Source organism: Salvia miltiorrhiza, chromosome 8 (genome assembly GCF_028751815.1).
Source record: "Salvia miltiorrhiza cultivar Shanhuang (shh) chromosome 8, IMPLAD_Smil_shh, whole genome shotgun sequence".
Taxonomy (NCBI): Eukaryota; Viridiplantae; Streptophyta; class Magnoliopsida; order Lamiales; family Lamiaceae; genus Salvia; species Salvia miltiorrhiza.
Genome location: NC_080394.1, coordinates 33,574,195 through 33,588,624, shown reverse-complemented (window position 1 = coordinate 33,588,624; position 14,430 = coordinate 33,574,195). Strand labels below are relative to the sequence as shown.

The 14,430-nt window shown below is 35.7% G+C and overlaps 1 long non-coding RNA gene across 1 annotated transcript; it reads left to right on the top strand.

Moving 5' to 3' along the window:
- Positions 1-3,707: 3,707 nt before the first annotated feature.
- LOC130997829 (uncharacterized) lies at positions 3,708-6,423 on the top strand. Its single transcript, XR_009093226.1, has 2 exons — positions 3,708-3,911; positions 5,535-6,423. It is a non-coding gene; the product is annotated as an uncharacterized LOC130997829 (long non-coding RNA).
- The last annotated feature ends 8,007 nt before the right edge of the window (positions 6,424-14,430 follow it).

The following is a 14,430-nucleotide window of genomic DNA, read 5'->3' as shown; positions in this document are numbered from 1 at the left end:
CAGGATATGCAAGATAAACTTGGCATAATCCCCGGTGATTAGGGGTGAGCAAAACCGGACCAAAACCGATGGACCGGACCGAACCGATCGGTTTTTTCGGTCCGGGTCGGTTTTGGTCCATGTATTGGTCCGGTCCGGTCCTATTTTCTTGGACCAAAAATATTTCGGTTCGGTCCCGGTCCCGGGGAGGCCAAAATCGATGAAAACCGGACCGAACCGAATATATATATTTTAAATATATAATTAATATTTTTATTAATATTATTAATATTTATATTAATTTCTAATATTTTTATTAATATTTTTATTAATTTCTAATATTTTTATTAATATTTTTATTAATTTCTAATGTTTTTATTAATATTTTTATTAATTTCTAATATTTTTATTAATATTATTAATTTTTTTATTAATTTTTAATATTTTAAAAATGGTCGGTTTTGGACCGAACCGGACCGAGGACCGATGGCGGTTTCGGTCCGGTTTCAGTTCGGTCCTAAGGTTTTGGTTGGTCTGGTTTGATCCAAAATTTTTTGAAAATTCGATCCTCGGTTTCGTCGGTCCGGTCCGGTTCGGTCCGGTCCGGACCGACTGCTCACCCCTACCGGTGATGATGCCAAAAGGGGGGAAGATTACTGGGGTCCATCTCAAGCTCCTCCAACCGCTGAACTCTCAGTCGAATCAATAGGAGCAACTAAAGTCAAATCAGTCGCTCCGTCCCAGTCAGGGGAGTACACGAAGAGGTCAAGGGCCAATGGAAGAGAGCAGAGCCACGAGCCAAAAAGCAACTGAAGCTCTCTGAACCTTCTGGCACTCCAGTTCCTCCTCGTGCTGCAACTGCACCTCCTCCTTCTACTGTCAAGCTGAAAGAAAGACAACTGCTAAAGCACTATATTGAATAAGGTCTTCTTGTATCCCACGAAGAGAAATTCGATCGTAATGACAAATGGGTACCAGAAGATATGAATACTTGGTAGGAAAGACTGAAGGAAATCTATACTAAATGGATAGTCTTTGGAGACCTCAAGCAAGATCCAGATTTCCAAAGACAGACCTGGAGATATTTCCTCACCAACTGGTTCGAGAAAGGTATGGTTGAGAGGTTGCTCGAAACGCAAAGAAAGGCAAAAATCACCATGATTCGTTATCCTCTGAAGAACGTCGTAAGTCCGCCGAAGTTCGGGAATTATATCAACCGTGACACTATCAAGATGGAGGTAGCTGCTTTATGCAAGATTTGGAGAGATGATGAGAGGAGACACCCAGATGAATTCAATAGCATCAAGAGGACTATTTTCAGTATTTATCAACAGAAGCCTTAGTCTTTTTCTTTCAGTTGTAATCTTTCTCCTTTTTGCTTTGGCTTTGTAATGAAAGTTTCGAGAACTAATATCTGGTTAGTTCTTATGAAATGAAAATACCTTTCCTCTTGATCTTAACTTGAAGACAATATCTCTTTCTCCAGGCTCTACTATTTACTCTTTTTTTTAGTCGTGCTATTTTTTTGTTCCTTAACTGCTTTTTCTTTCATTTCACAAGTTTTTAGGTTATATTATTAAGGAGGGATAGTATTAACCCTATTTAGTATCTTACTTTTTTGTTTGCAATCGTTGCTTGTCATAGGACTGATTGTATGGTTTTGGCATCATCAAAAAGGGAGAAATTATTGGGAAATTAATGAATATCCTAGCCCTAGTTTTGATGATACCAAAACTCTTAGATTTTCTTTTTAATAGACTATAACTTTTCGAACTCAAGTGTTATAGTTCAAGTTATCTAGTTAAACTGAAGATCTGAAGACTGAAGACTACTTGACTGAAGATCGCATGTGAAAAGACTAAAGTCAAATACTGATGTATTTAATGGACGAAGACTTCACTGAAGATTCAATTATCATAGAATAACTAATGTTGGCCACGTGGAATTTAGCGAACTGATACTAAAGTCAAGTATCGGTTGACATTATTCCTCGGACCAAAGAATTTAAGTTAAAAGAAAGCGAACACACCGAGTACAGCCGCATTAAATGCAGAGATATTGAAGATCGTCCTTTCCTTTTTGGTGCTAACTTTTCAGAAGCACCATGCTCCTGCACCTAGAGACGTCATTCCTCACCAAATTAGGAACCTCGAAGATTGAAGCCTCATCCAAAATTCAAATCTATCTCACAACGGCCAAATCCTTGAAGACCATCTTCCCAACGGATCTATTCAAGATGAATAAGGTTTGATCTTGATCCTATTCCATTCCAAAAATGGTTTTTCCAGAGTTGTTTCAGGATATCCGTTCAAAAAATACAGAGGTTAATAAGTTCCCGTCTGTAGGTGAGTGAAAGACGAGGAAATGTCGATGCCAGTGTTTCCCAGGAGGCGCTCCAGTGCGGATCAGGCCTTTGGCGATACCGTGAAGCCCGGCCACAGGAACTGTCCAGAATCTTTTAAAGAAGGCGGGGTCCGCTAGTTCATGCAAATTTGAAGAAGTTATCACGGGCGGGCCGTGCCTGAATTCAGACTGGACCAGACTCTTTTTTGTTTGAGCTGCTCCCACACACGCAGTCTCCGGTACGTGGGGATTCGCCTAAAGAAAAAGTTGGAGCTTGGGCAGTCGAATGGAGGGTATGGAAATGGAAATGACGACACACATATGGCCATAACATTCATAATATCAAGTCGCACGGTGGCATACCAAGGACTATTACTGTCCTGGACCCATTTAGCGAGTCCCTGGCGACAAAGGTTGCAACCTAAATTTAACATCAAATCGCATTGTGGCATACCAAGGATTGTGACATCCTGGACCATTTAGCCAGTCCCTAGCGATACCTCATTTATGAACTGTAACACCCCGTATTTTTACCTTGCTATTAATAGTGTCGAGATACTATTGAGAGCACTGAGAGTTTTGCACTAGCTTATTAAGGATGAGAGGAAGTTATCGATAGACGGAGATGTGAGTAATTTAGAAGCTGATGATGGAACCAGTGAATGAATCACTTCGTTAGATTGAGAAAGAGATTAGAATTGACATAGAGATGCTGATTGAATTGAGAAAAGAGATTAGAATTGAGTTAGAGAGGCTGATTGAATTGAGTTGAGATAGAGATGCTAGAGATGGAGTCGAGGTAGTGAATGAGAGTCACTATAGAGAAGAGTTAGTTTCGAGTGATGATTAGATTGACGATGAATGTTGTTCGATTTTTGATGTGACATTTGTGGGAACTATTTGATTGACCGTTATGTGATTTACTTGATACGTGTGCACTTATAATTGAGTAATTATGATTTTTTGTGTGAATGATAGCATACGTGATTAATTTTGAATTCTCTTAATGAACGAGATTAATTTTAATTGATGGATAGTAATGTCAATATTGATACTATCATTTCTTAACGAATTTCTCAAAATTTATTTTCTGAGATAAGTACGAGCTTGATTAATGAATGCCTAAGTGATAATATTATTATGGCCACATGAGTGCATACTGTATAGTTTTGATTTAATTAGATCATAATAGTACATGATTAAATGTTACTACACATTCTCACACTCACACTCATTATTTTAATCAATTCCACATGTGATATTTAACAAGTGGCCAAGTGGATGGATTAGGCATTAATTGAGCATTTAATGCACTTTTAGCTTAGGGAGTAAGTTTTGGTTTCAAACAAAATATTTCTCTCTCTCCTCTTTTCCCTCATTTTCGCCCCCTCCCCATCTCCCTCTCCCTCACACTATTTTCTCTCACAACCTCCATTGGAGACTAATCTCAAGCTCCGAAAATCAATCCTATACTTAGAATCTTTCATAAATCAAAGCATAAACCATCTATTCATGAATCAAGACAAGAGTTGATGAGATTTTAGAGAGTGGAGCTAAGGAAGATTTTACTTTTCTTTTAAAGTCTTTGAGTAAGTGTTCTAATCTCATGAATCTAGACTCTATAGTGAGATATATGTGTGTATATGGATGATTGAAGCAAGAAAACTCCCCCTCTTCATTTTTCATAATTTTCGAAAATTAGGGCCCCTTGCCCTTCAAAATTTTTTCTCTTTCTTTTCTTAAATTGGAGGGAGATTAATACTATTTGGAGAGTACTAAGATGATTTCTATGTGTTTTGATAAGCTTTGGAAAGATTTATGAAATTTCCTTTGAGTTAGTTTATCCAAATTTGGGAATTTTTGAGATTATGGCTTAATTGATGAATTGAGAGTTGATATGAGCTATTGAGATTGTTATTGTGATAATTGATGGATTGGATTGATGATTGGAAGTGATTGATGGAAATTGGATTGAGTTAGTTTGATGGAAATTAGGTATTTTTTCTTATGTGTGCTTGAAATGGATAGGTGATAGCTTATATTTGTAATTGAGTTAACTAAATTGCTAGATCTAGGCTTTAATTGGTTATTTAAGCATGATTAAAGATTTTCTAAAAAGTTAGTTTACTTAAAATTGAGACTTTTTTATTTATGAGATATATGCTTGAATTGACTAAGATTAATTGATTAAAAGCATGACTAGACTAAGTATTCATGATCAATTTGATTAATTGTTGCATATATATATATATATATATATATATATATATATATATATATATATATATATATGTGTGTGTGTGTGTGTGTGTGTGATTCTACATGAGTTTAGTTTACTAGAATTTGGGTGTTCTTGATTTATGAGATCCATACTTGTGTTAATGATGTCTATATCCTAATTGGAACCTATATAGGACCATGACATGATTAGTTTGTGAATTTTTAAGGAATTGTGAAATTTCACTGAGTTTAGTTTGTGCGTTTACATGAGGTCTCTCATATGCGATGAGTTAAGTGTTAAATGTGAACATATATGGCTATGTGATGATTAATTAAGCCTATATATGAAAGATGAGACGAAACGGATCTTTCCCTAATTTTTTTTGTGATGACGGAAAATGATGAGTCAAATGGGAAGCCGAGTTTGATTTTTTTTCAGTCGTATGATTGAATATTGATGTTCTTGGGTAGATTGTGAGCTCAAGTTGAAATTTTGAGAATTTTCCGACGAAGGAATTCCGAGTTTAGTTTGTCAAGAATGCTATTAATTGAGATAACTTGTTTATGTGAATTATTTATGAATGATTGATTCAAGAATGTTTGATAATATGATCTTGGCTTTCTAAAACAATTTTTTGGGAATTTTCCCCGACTGTAAATATTTTTCCGATTTTTATAAAAGTTTTTAAACATGATTGCTATATAGATTAATGAACTTGTTTAGTCTTCCATATACTAATGTGAATCTATTTTGCTTGTATATGTGCTTTGTCTATGTGTTGGTTGCTAATGTGATTAGTTTTATGGGAGCGATAAAGTTGAGAATAGGGTAGTGTTTATTGACGTAGCATTAAGTTTATAAGATTGAGATAAGTCAAGTGTGATTATGATGAGTGTTATAATAGGACTAAGGATAGTTTCTTAGTAAGGAAGTTTCTGACTAGTTCCTCTAACTTGTCTCATGAACTACTACGATGTGATGATATCTGAAGATACCAGTCGAGGACGCAAGTAAGATCACCCCGTGTACCACTTGAAGTAAGCTAAGCTTGTCAGGTGGGCATTACTTTCACTACTACTATTATGTGGGCATTATTTTCTATAATCTATTATGTGAGTTCTCAATGATGATGAATTATGATTTGAACTTATTGACTTGTCGTTTATTTTGATGATGAACTTGCCGTGATACCCTCTACCGATGGGACGAATTCGGTTCTGCCACAAGCATGATTTTGTGCACAGAGGTGGCTGTGAGCCGTCTATCGGTTCTGCCGGTCACGGTAATTGAGAGGGAGGCCTACTTCTGAGTACCTTTGATGATGAATTGTAGATGTGGTACATACATGTTGAGTTTATTTTGATTGTGCAATCGTTTATTATGATGCTTATGATTGAGATTCGGCTTTCACAGGTTTATTTATACTAAAACCCTCTGTGATCTGCTTAAAACTGTGGCAAGTTCAATCTATAGCTCAAATGAGCAAGTTTCATTTATTTTTTTTCGGCTTATGTCCACTGAGTATTCTGTACTCAAGCCTTGCATATATTTCTAATCATGCAGGATAAGCAAGGATGGAGGATGGCCTTGTGTTGGCAGGGTTGTTGTTTCGAATGTTTACTATCTACCGTATTTTCATTTCATATGGTTGCATTTTGATTTTGGAGTTTGTTTTAGACTTAATCAAGTGATATACTCTCAGCTATATGTCTTCATACATATAGTCTAATCACCTTTTGCTGTGATACTCTGCATAATATGAATCTTTGTAAATATTGAGCTATGCCTGCTTTGTAAATGTTGACGAGAATCCCGATACTTTGGCTTTTACAAAGTTGTTGATGCTTATGTCTTGAAGGGTTATTATGTTGCTCGAGTTAGTATGTTTTGTTATTTGCTTCCGCTTGATGTTGAGTTTAGTTTTTCCCCGTCTTTATTCCTTCCTTTTATTTAGTCATATTGATACCCGGTCTACGCTATCACTGGCTAGACGGCGGGCTGCGACATGAACACATATAGCCAGCATAATATTAAGATGGACAATAATTAAAATTCATGGCATGAATTAAATATATCCCTTGACATGAGTCAAATAAATCCCACACCTTCAACTTTGAGAATCCAAATCAAAATCTATGTCTTAATCGTCCTGCCTCAGGGTCTTATTAAGAAAATGGTGAAGGACGTATTCTTATAGCTAGTGATTCGTTTGTTTTGGTTGATGCTGAAAGGATCTCATAATTCATCTATTTATACACATAATTTGTAGGTATAGGTTTGCTGAATCATTCACTGAAAAGATACGTGGGATTGGTTGTTAAGTGTCTAATTCCTCCACCTGAGTGCATAACAATCTGCCACGCATAAACTAAATTATAGCTATGCTTAGTTGTTTAATTTGCATGCAAGTTGGCTACGTAGCTACACTTTACTTATTAGCCATATGAATATATATATAGGGTTAGGTTCAATGAAAAAGGCCTAAATGTAAGAAAGAAGAGAGAAGTAATCTCATCCGTTGATCTTATCTAATCTAACGGACATGATTTGTTCACGCCATGTTCAACGGATTTTTTCGTTGAACATTCGTGAACATATACAATATTTTTGGGGGTTATGGGTTTCGATCCCCCATATGTTCAACGAAAAAATCCGTTGAACATGGCGTGAACAAATCATGTCCGTTAGATTAGATAAGATCAACGGATGAGATTACTTCTCTCTTCTTTCTTACATTTAGGCCTTCTTCATTGAACCTTGGCCTATATATATATATAGTAGTCTCATGCATGGGTATGAATAATTTATTAAATAAGTAGTAGACGTATAAGTTAAAAAGTAAACATGCAATATATATATACAAACCCATTCATTAGTTATTTATGTAAACCCATGCATATATATATATATATAGTATTAGTTATGTGTATATACATTTAATATACACACTTGAGTTTTCAACTAGGCAGATATATAAATATATATAATATTATTATATATATATATATATTAAGTTATTCAAAATTATTCAATTACTTATAATAAAAATTTATTTTAAAAACTAATTCTTTATTTCAAATGTCATTTTTCTATTTAGGGTACGACTTGGTTAGTCAAAAGCTCAATAAATAATATATATACATATATATATATATGAAATATTTATATCTATTTATATATATTTATAAATATCATAAAATAAATAATTATTTGATTTCGAGCTGTCACAACCTTATCCCTCTAAAAGAAATTTCGTCCTCGAAATTAAACTTACTTTATTCTAAATGAGGATAACGAGCAAGTATTTCTTCATCGCGTTTCCATGTAGCTTCATCGGGTCCGTGCCTAGTCCACTGAATTTTAACTAAGGGTATTTCTTTACCTCGCAAGACCTTTACCTTTCGATCAAGTATGACACTTGGCTCTTCTTCGTACGTGAGGTCCTTGTTGATTTGGAGATGTTCATGACGAACAATGTGATTGGGGTCGTGCAAGTACTTTCGTAACATTGAGACGTGGAATACGTTATGTACCGCAGATAGCTCGGGTGTGAAAGCTAAGCGATAGACGGCGTCTCCTACTCGTTCCAAGATTTCAAATGGTCCAATAAATCGGGGTCTCAACTTCCCTTTCTTTCCAAATCGCAAGACTCCCTCCATAGGTGCCACTTTAAGGAATACTTTTTCACCCACTTCAAAATGTAAATCTTTTCTTCTTTGGTTGGCATAAGATTTTTGACGATCTTGAGTCATTTTAATTCTCTCCTTTATCCTTTCGACTATCTCAATAGTTTTCTTGATAATTTTCGGACCCAACAATTTTCGTTCACCCACTTCGTTCCAATATAATGGCGACCTACATTTTCTCCCATACAATGCTTCGTATGGAGCCATGCCAAGAGTCGTCTGAAAACTGTTATTATATGCGAACTCAATCAATGGTAGATGAGTTTTCCAATTTCCTCCCACATCCATGATACAAGTTCGTAACTGATCACTAAATTATTAGCAACAAATTACCGCAACTAACACGGTGCAATTGTAGCACAAACTGGTAACCAAGTATCGTATCCACAGGGACTGACACAACGAAACTACTCTAGCTATCTCCTAAACAGACTAAAACAGTAGACAGGCAAACGAAAGTAGAGATTGATTTACTTAAACTAAAACGCAATTAACGATAAATAAAAGTATGTAGACGAATTCAAATATGAAAGACAACTGATCCTAGGGCAGTAAATTCATTAACTAAATCTATGCAATAAATCTATTAATCCTATGTACCAGTTTAATCCAGCTATGATGAGAGATCACACAACTATTCACAAGCTTCTCTAACGAACACCTATGAAAGTAGATTAATTTACCCCCCTTCACATTCAAGACTCCAAGGAATAAATTAACTCCCAAGCGTACACAAAGAATAGCTCCCTATAGCTTCACCTATCGCATTCAAGACTCAAGGCTAACACTATATCATGCATTCCTGAATCGGCTGAACAATTATCGCATTCAAGACTCAAACTGAACAGCTAGACATGTAAATTATTGGCCAAATAATTCACAAGAAATTAAGCACCAGGAATCATGAATCATAAACTGGAAGGCACAAAGGTATTAACAAATAAATCACATAAATTCAATCAACTATTTACAAACCCTAGAATCAGCTAAAGGAAATTAGCCAAACATAGCAAAATAAAACTTAAACATAATTAAAAAGAAAGCAATAATAAAAACTGAATTAAATAAAAATTGAATTAAAAACGATTGTAACGACTTGAATCTTCAATCTTGATCCAAGCCTTTAAAACTGGAAAGCTAAAATATTCTAAAGCTATAAAACTGTAAAATAAATGTTTGGAACTGAAAAACTAAAGCTGGGAACCATGAATAGGTGCAAGGAAGACCTATATATAGTGTCAGGGTAAAACTACAGAGTTTGAGCTCGAAAAGACTTCAAAAAACGAGAAAAAACGCAGAAGAAACGAAACACGCGCCCCGTTCGGCGACCCGTTCGGCGATCGCCGTCTGGGTCGCCGAAAATCAGCCTTTTTACTCTAAGATTCGGCGATCGCCGAATTTTCCACCGGAGGCCAAAATTGAAACAGGGAATTCGGCGACCTGGCCGGCGGTCGCCGTTTGGGTCGCCGTTTTGCTTCTTTAAAATGCCAAAATTCGGCGGTCGCCGTTTAGGTCGCCGAATTTTGACTGCTGCGCGCGACGTTTTTGTTTCGGCCATAACTTTCTCGTCCGAACTCCGATTTATGATCCGTTTGCGCTCATGAACTCGAATCGAGACGATCTACAACTTCTATTTCAGCACAGTTCTCCAAATTCGAACTCAATAAACTTGAAAAATCCTTCAAAGTTCGAGTAAGAATCATGTTTCACAAGATAAAGCAATTTAAGCACAAAACAATCATTCAACACTCAATTTCCTATAAAATTAACATCATATGAACATTAAAAACCATGGAAATATGAGTGTTATCAACTCCCCCAAACTTAAGCCATTGTTCGTCCTCGAATAATGAGAAGAACACAATCAATAACACGAATGGGTAAGAAATCTAGCTCATCGATGCCTCCGAAAGATAAAGGATAATGGAATTCTCAAATCTTCAATAATCAAGCACAAAATTCACCAATAAGCATAACCTATAGCAAAATCAACCTTGACATTCCAAACAATTGAATCTCACAAGGTATGTGTATCCCTCAACTCTCAATTTGATGGAATAAATAGGACGTGTATGCTCTCATCGAATTCAATGCAATGCAGATCACTTACCATAGGCTTGCCAATCGTCTACAATCTCCATCGCTAAAAGTGTGCCAGGACTAAGATCAGAAAGGTCTTTTTCTTTGGGTTATAATGTAGGGACATTGGTTAAGGTAGGGAAATATAGGCTAAGTGACTCAAATAGATCAAGAACACCAACCTTATAGCTTCACAAATCAAGTATGGAATAAATTCCATCTTCCTCCCAACTATGCCACCATAAACAACACAACTCAAGGGATTTAATCATCACAAAATAGAACTAAACACTCTTTTATGCTCTCCATTTATTTCCAACACACAAAGTCGATTTTCAAACAAATATCTCAATATACACTCGACTTTATACTTTTTTCTCTTTTTTTTTTTTTTTTTTTTTTTCTTTTCTTTCCACAACTTTTCTAGAGCTTATAAGAGTAAATAGTATCACAATATCATCCCTTCTTCTTCATGAACCACTATGATATTCACCACACAAAGATTCCCATATACTACATCACCCCCTATCATCCGGCTAAAGAGTAAAAGCTAAATAGGCTCAAAGTGGATAACAAAGGATAATTTTTTCAATAAGGACAGTGTTTGGGAAAATAATGTGGCTAACAAAAGATGGCCTAAAATCATCTCCTAATCCTGGGCACAACAGCAACCTCGACACAGAAACCATGGCAAGTTCTAGAAGATCACCACATATGCATGACAAAACTCACAACAAAGAATAAACTGTGTATGATAAACAGTTATGGCTCAAAATCTCACAGGTTTATTCAACGTCCAAAAGTCAAGGTTAAAATCACTCTAGAATTATGCAAATTAGTTCCAGTTATACTTAAATCATCAAAGAAAATCAAACTCCAAAATTTTTTTTTCACAGAAATCATCATTGGCATCTCACCAGAAATCTAATGGAGCAATAATCATCTCAAAAAAAAACAATCACACACCACCAACCAAGTAGGATAAAACAATAAAGCTAACAAAAAGATAAAAGTGATACACATATCTACTCTCATCTCATTGGCATAAATAGGACGTGTATCACTTTTATTTGATATGTGTATCACTTTTATTTTTATTTTTTTGTTGGCTTTATTGCTTTATCCTGCTTGGTTGGTGGTGTGTGTTTGTTTTGTTTTTGAGTTAATTATTGCTCCATGAGATTTCTGGTAAGATGCCAATGATGATGTCTGTGGAAAAAAAAATTGGAGTTTGATTTTCTTTGATGATTTAAGCATAATTGGAACTAATTTGCATAATTCTAGAGTGATTTTGACCTTGACTTTTAGACGTTGAATAAACCTGTGAGATTTTGAGCTATAACTGTTTATCATACACAGTTTATTCTTTGTTGTGAGTTTTGTCATGCATGTGGTGATCTTCTAGAACTTGCCATGGTTTCTGTGTCGAGGTTGCTGTTGTGCCCAGGATTATGAGATGATTTTAGGCCATCTTTTGTTAGCCACAATTTTTCCCAAACATTGTCATTGGAAAAAAAATTATCCTTTGTTATCCATTTTGAGCCTATTTAGCTTTTATTCTTTAGCCGGATGATAGGGGGTGATGAAGTATATGGGGATCTTTGTATGGTGAATATTCATAGTGGGTTGTGAAAAAGAAGGGATGATATTGTATTACTATTTACTCTTATAAGCTCTAGAAAGTTGTTGAGAAAAGAAAAAAAAAAGAAAAGAAAAAGAAAGAAAAGAAAAGTGTGAAGTCGGGTGTATATTGAGAAATTTGTTAGAAAATCGACATTGTTTGTTGGAAATAAATGAAGAGCATAAAAGAGTGTTTAGTTCTGTTTTGTGATGATTAAATCCCTTGGTTGGGGTTGATTATGGTGACATAGTTTGGTGGAAGATGGAATTTATTACATACTTACTTTGTGAAGTTATAAGGTTGGTGTTCTTAATTTATTATAGTCACTTAGCCTATATTTCCCTACCTTAACCAATGTCCCTACATTATAACCCAAAGAAAAAGACCTTTCTGATCTTAGTCCTGGCACACTTTTAGCGATGGAGATTGTAGACGATTGGCAAGCCTATGGTAAGTGATCTATATTGCATTGAATTCGATGAGAGCATACGCGTCCTATTTATTCCATCAAATTGAGAGTTGAGTGATACACATACCTTGTGAGATTCAATTGTTTGGAATGTCAAGGTTGATTTTGCTATAGGTTGTGTTTGTTGGTGAATTTTGTGCTTAATTATTGAGGATTTGATAATTCTATCATTCTTTATTATTCGGAGGCATCTATGAGCTAGATTTCTTACCCATTCGTGTTATTGATTTTATTCTTCCCATTATTCGAGGACGAACAATGGCTTAAGTTTGGGGGAGTTGATAACACTCATTTTTCCATGGTTTTTTAATATTCATATGATGTTAATTTTATAGGAAATTGAGTGTTGGATGATGGTTTTGTGCTTAATTTGCTTTATCTTGTGAAACATGATTCTTACTCGAACTTTGAAGGAATTTGCAGATTTATTGAGTTCGAATTTGGAGAACTGTGCTGAAATAGAAGTTGTAGATCGTCTCGATACGAGTTCGTGAGCGCAAACGGATCATAAATCGGAGTTCGGACGAGAAAGTTATGGCCGAAACAAAAACGTCGCGCGCAGCAGTCAAAATTCGGCGACCTAAACGGCGACCGCCGAATTTTGGCATTTTAAAGAAGAACAACGGCGACCCAAACGGCGACCGCCGGCCAGGTCGCCGAATTCCCTGTTTCAATTTTGGCCTCCGGTGGAAAATTCGGCGATCGCCGAATCTTAGAGTAAAAAGGCTGATTTTCGGCGACCCAGACGGCGATCGCCGAACGGGTCGCCGAACGGGGCGCGTGTTTCGTTTCTTCCGCGTTTTTTTTTACGTTTTTCGAGGTGTTTTCGGTTTTGAACTTTGTTTTTCACCCTAAGACTATAAATAGGTCCTCTTTTGACCTATCTAGGGGGTCCCCAGCTTTAGTTTTTCAGTTCCCAACTTTCATATTTCAGTTTTATAGCTTGAGAATATTTTTGCTTTCTATTGTTCAAGGCTTGGATCAAGATTGAAGATTCAAGCCGCTACTCTCGTTTTAATTCGGTTTTATACAATTTAGTTTACGAAATTGCTTTCTATTTAATTATGTTCATGTTTAATTTTGTGATGTCTGGCTAGTTTTCTTTATCTGAACCTAGGGTTTGTATATAGCTGATTAATTATGTGTTTTTGATTTATTGATATCAATTTGCCCTCCAACTTGTGATTCATGATTCCTGGTGCTTAATCTCTTGTGAATTATCTGATCAATGATTTACATGTCTAGCTGTTCAGTTTGAGTCTTGAATGCGATAATTGTTCAGCCGATTCAGGAATGCATGATATAGTGTTAGCCTTGAGTCTTGAATGCGATAGGTGAAGCTATAGGAAGCTATTCTTTATGTGCTATTGGGAGTTAATTTATTCCTTGGAGTCTTGAATGCGAAAAGGGATTTATTAATCTACATTCATAGGTGGTCGTTAGAGACGCTTGTGATTAACATAGTGATCTTTCATCAGGGTTGGATTAAAATTGGTAATTGAATCAATAGGTTGAATGCATGAAGTTGATTGGTGAAAATACATCCCTAGGGTCAGAGTTTTTATCTTATTTAATTTAGTAATCGTTTTTATATGCTCTTTAGTTTAAGTTGATTTATTTTAGTTCGTGTTTCATCCTCAGTCTTGTTTACCTGTTTACTGTTAGAGTCTGTTTAGTGAATAGCTAGAGTAATTTCGCTATTATAGTCTCTGTGGATACGATACTTGGCTTGCTAATTCTATGCTATAATTACACTGTGTAGTTGCAGTTTTTGTTGCTAAGAAATTAGTGATCAACTTTTTGGCGCCGTTGCCGGGGATCAACTTTTATGTTAATTTTATAGGAAATTGAGTGTTGAATGATTGTTTTGTGCTTAAATTGCTTTATCTTGTGAAACATGATTCTTACTCGAACTTTGAAGGATTTTTCAAGTTTATTGAGTTCGAATTTGGAGAACTGTGCTGAAATAGAAGTTGTAGATCGTCTCGATTCGAGTTCATGAGCGCAAACGGATCATAAATCGGAGTTCGGA